We start from the raw sequence: 2,796 nt of genomic DNA, 5'->3' as shown, positions 1-2,796 counted from the left end.
TCCTTCTCGTGTCTATGTGATTCCCTAGCCTGGGCCGGCGCAAGGCTGGCTGGCGAACAAGGTAATTGGGCCTCTGGGTTTCATACACACGAGTAGTCTCAGATGCGTTCAGGGTGAACAGGAATAATCCGTGCAATTCTCTAGCCTGGGCCGGCGCAAGGCTGGCTGGCGAACAAGGTAATTGGGCCTCTGAGTTTTGTACACACGAGTGGTCTTAGGATCCTTCGGGCTCAACAGGGATTGTTGGAGAAAGTCTCTAGCCTGGGCCGGCGCAAGGCTGGCTGGCGAACAAGGTAATTGGGCCTCTGAGTCTTTATTCCCAGTTTCCTTAGTTCCCGGGTTAGGTTCACCTGTTAAATCGGAGGAGTCCGATTTATGTGTAAAGATAATGCCAGAGTGAAAGGAGCCAGATTTCACTTGAAGGAGCAAGAGCCAGTGTCGTTAAGAAGTGAGCCGTTTTGTACTCTTAAGGAGGGATGCCGATTGACTTTGAACGGGCTGTCCTCGCTTTAGAGTTTGGGCCAGTTGACGGGAGCTTACTTGTCCTTCTTGGGAATGAGGCCAGATAGCATGTCCTTTCTAGCTTACAAAGGCTTATGCGGAGCATTGTTTTTTGTAAGTGACTTTTTATTCTCCATGTGGCATTTAAGTACCGATTTTCCTTAAGTTAAGGACGGTATAGACTCATCGCCAGTTTGAGCGTGTATCACTTGTCGAACGGAAGCCACTGTCATCCAAGGACACTAGTAGACTTATATTTCGCTGGAGCAGGAGTCTAAATGTGCTTTTGTGGGTACCCTTACGGCCAGTTCTAACGGGAGCCAGGCCCCACAAAAGTAGGCTTATTCCGGTGGAAAAAGGAGTCTTTAAAATTTGCTGTGTCGGGTGAACGGCTATATGTGAACGGAAGCCACAGTCATCCGTAGGACACGAGTAGACTTATTTCGCTGGAGGAGGAGTCTAAATGTGCTTTTGTGGGTACCCTTACGGGCAGTTCTAACGGGAGCCAGGCCCCACAAAGGTAGGCTTAGTCTGGCGGAAGAGGAGTCTTTAAAATTGCTGTGTCGGATGTACCGGCAACGTGTGGAAGGAAGCTGTTGTAACCCAAGGATACAAGTAGGCTTGTTCCATTGGATTGGGAGTCTAATATGCTCTTGGCGGCTGTCACACGGCCAGTATTAACGGGAGCTAGTCACCGCAAGAGTAGGCTTATTCCAGCGGAACAGAAGTCTAAAATGCTTGGTCGGGTGTAGCTTTCCTATCCTTTGTTAGAACGCTGTGTTGGTTGTGTCCAACACTTTCCGGCTTTTTAGTCGGTCAATTCCCTGGTTGATCCTGCCAGTAGTCATATGCTTGTCTCAAAGATTAAGCCATGCATGTCTCAGTGCAAGCCAAAACAAGGTGAAACCGCGAATGGCTCATTAAATCAGTTATGGTTCCTTAGATCGTACCTATCCTACTTGGATAACTGTGGTAATTGTAGAGCTAATACATGCAACTAGAATCCCGCCCAGCAATGGAAGGGATGCTTTTATTAGATTAAAACCAATCGGTCGGTTCGTCCGTCCGAAACCTTGGTGACTCTGAATAACTTTGGGCTGATCGCACGGTCTCTGTACCGGCGACGCATCTTTCAAATGTCTGCCTTATCAACTGTCGATGGTAGGTTCTGCGCCTACCATGGTTGTTACGGGTAACGGGGAATCAGGGTTCGATTCCGGAGAGGGAGCCTGAGAAACGGCTACCACATCCAAGGAAGGCAGCAGGCGCGCAAATTACCCACTCCCGGCACGGGGAGGTAGTGACGAAAAATAACGATACGGGACTCATCCGAGGCCCCGTAATCGGAATGAATACACTTTAAATCCTTTAATGAGAATCTATCGGAGGGCAAGTCTGGTGCCAGCCGCCGCGGTAATTCCAGCTCCGATAGCGTATATTAAAGTTGTTGCGGTTAAAAAGCTCGTAGTTGGATCTGGGTCTCGGACGATCGGTTCGCCGCCCGGCGTTTAACTGATCGTTCCGGACGTCCTGCCGGTTTTTCCTTTCTCGGTGCTCTTCATTGAGTGTCTTGATTGGCCGGCACGTTTACTTTGAACAAATTAGAGTGCTCAAAGCAGGCCGTGTCGCCTGAATGTTCGGTGCATGGAATAATGGAATAGGACCTCGGTTCTATTTTGTTGGTTTTCGGAACTCGAGGTAATGATTAATAGGGACAGACGGGGGCATTAGTATTGCGACGTTAGAGGTGAAATTCTTGGATCGTCGCAAGACTAACCGATGCGAAAGCATTTGCCAAGAATGTTTTCATTAATCAAGAACGAAAGTTAGAGGTTCGAAGGCGATCAGATACCGCCCTAGTTCTAACCATAAACGATGCCAGCCAGCAATCCGCCGAAGTTCCTCCAATGACTCGGCGGGCGGCTTCCGGGAAACCAAAGCTTTTGGGTTCCGGGGGAAGTATGGTTGCAAAGCTGAATGTCAAGCTTAAAAAAAGATTCCCCATAGGGTAGGAGTTCAACATTCAGTAAACAACCCCTCCACCCCATTTATTATAAATTAGGAAATTGATACATACATCCAAAGATACATAAAGATTTTACAAATCTAAAATAACAAGATTATATAAACAATAAAAAAATTGATACACGAAACATAATCACACATATAACTTTACACACATTTTCAAATCTAAAATCATAAAATAATATAAATGATAAATCAAAATATAAAATAATATTTCAAAAATTTAACAAAACAACCACTTTTTTTTCTTTCTACAATTTTCCTTTTTTT

General features: G+C 46.1%; 1 pseudogene; it reads left to right on the top strand.

Annotated features, from left to right (window-relative positions):
* The first annotated feature begins 1,322 nt into the window (after positions 1–1,322).
* LOC145688594 (small subunit ribosomal RNA) lies at positions 1,323–2,523 on the top strand (annotated as a pseudogene).
* Positions 2,524–2,796: the final 273 nt, after the last annotated feature.

Source organism: Thermobia domestica, chromosome 6 (genome assembly GCF_964235325.1).
Source record: "Thermobia domestica chromosome 6, izTheDome1.hap1.1, whole genome shotgun sequence".
Lineage (NCBI taxonomy): Eukaryota > Metazoa > Arthropoda > Insecta > Zygentoma > Lepismatidae > Thermobia > Thermobia domestica.
The sequence above is the reverse complement of the archived record's forward strand: the minus strand, read 5'-3'. Positions and strand labels throughout refer to the sequence as shown.